Here is a 1298-nt window from a genome sequence, read left to right on the forward strand (position 1 = left end):
TACTGTGAGACCCAAGAGTCCCTGACAGCTGCTCCAGGCCCCCAGGCCAATGGTACTCGAATGGAAGCTATGACCACAACAAAACAGTTTAAGGAAGAAATCTCATAAATGACCACAACCCTTTTTTCCTCTCCATAAAAATTCTTTTTCTCCATCTTTTCGGTGCTTCTTCATTCAAGCAGCTTGACTTTAGAGAAAGTACAGGACCTATAAAGCCACTCATGTACTGTGTGACTTTATGCAGGTCACTCACCTCACTAAGCCACCTGTTTCTTCATCTGTGAAATGCACAAAACAGTAACACATAACCCTACCTACCTCACAGGGCTGTTGTGAGGATCAAATGAAATTATGTAAGAATACCATATAAATGATAAGTGGTTGTTATTTTGTATCTGTTTATAAGGGAAAAAACCCTGGCCTTAGAGTCAGACTAACCTGAGTTTGAATTCTGACTTCTTCACTAGCTGTATAACCTTGGACAAGTCACTGGGCCTCTCTTATTTGTTCCTCATCGGATAACAAACCCACCCCCCCGGGGTTACACAACTTAAATGAGGTGCATGTGAAAATTCCTAACTACGCCGGGCACACAGGAACTCAATCTATATTTGCTCTTTTAGGGGGTAATAATGATGGGCTGTTGTACAGGGGACACCACTTTAATAAGCTCTTCCAGAGTATTTGGTGTATGGCCCTGAGGATGGAAATGACCAAAAATAAAAAGCCTAGGAGTTCCCACAATGTACTATAGGAACTTGGGGAAAGAATTTAATTTTCAGAAGGTCTAATGGAGTGCGCAGCTGGGCCTTTGAGGGTGGGTTGCATTATGACAGAATAAGCTAAAGAGGGCACGTGGGCACTGGAAATAGCATGGGCAGAGGCCCAGGAGCTGGCAGGGCAGATGACAGAGGAAGGCTGAGCCTTTATGCAGAGCTACAGCACAGGCACTATGCACACAGCTCACTCAGGTGAGTGCAGCCATCTGCTTAGCAAAACTGAGAAAGAACACAGCTGTGCAGGCAGCACCATCTCAGGACTGGTGAGGCAGAGTGAGTGTAGACTGGGAGGCAGGGATGTGCTGCTGCTTGTTAGCTCCTCACGGCCCTGAGCGAGACCTAGTGGTGATCAGCGATCTCAGCCAGACTCAGTTTATTTACCCTTTTGCACAGCCAAGAGCTTTGTCCCAAGTGAAGGGCAATTCCGGGCACACTTGAGTTTGTCAGCTCTCTGTTCCTGCCCTAGGTGTGGTCCCAGGCATGCAAAGATAGTCAGAAAGGGTGCTCAAGGGAACCCTA

The sequence above is a fragment of the Myotis davidii genome, unplaced genomic scaffold (assembly GCF_000327345.1).
Source record: "Myotis davidii unplaced genomic scaffold, ASM32734v1 scaffold916, whole genome shotgun sequence".
Lineage (NCBI taxonomy): Eukaryota > Metazoa > Chordata > Mammalia > Chiroptera > Vespertilionidae > Myotis > Myotis davidii.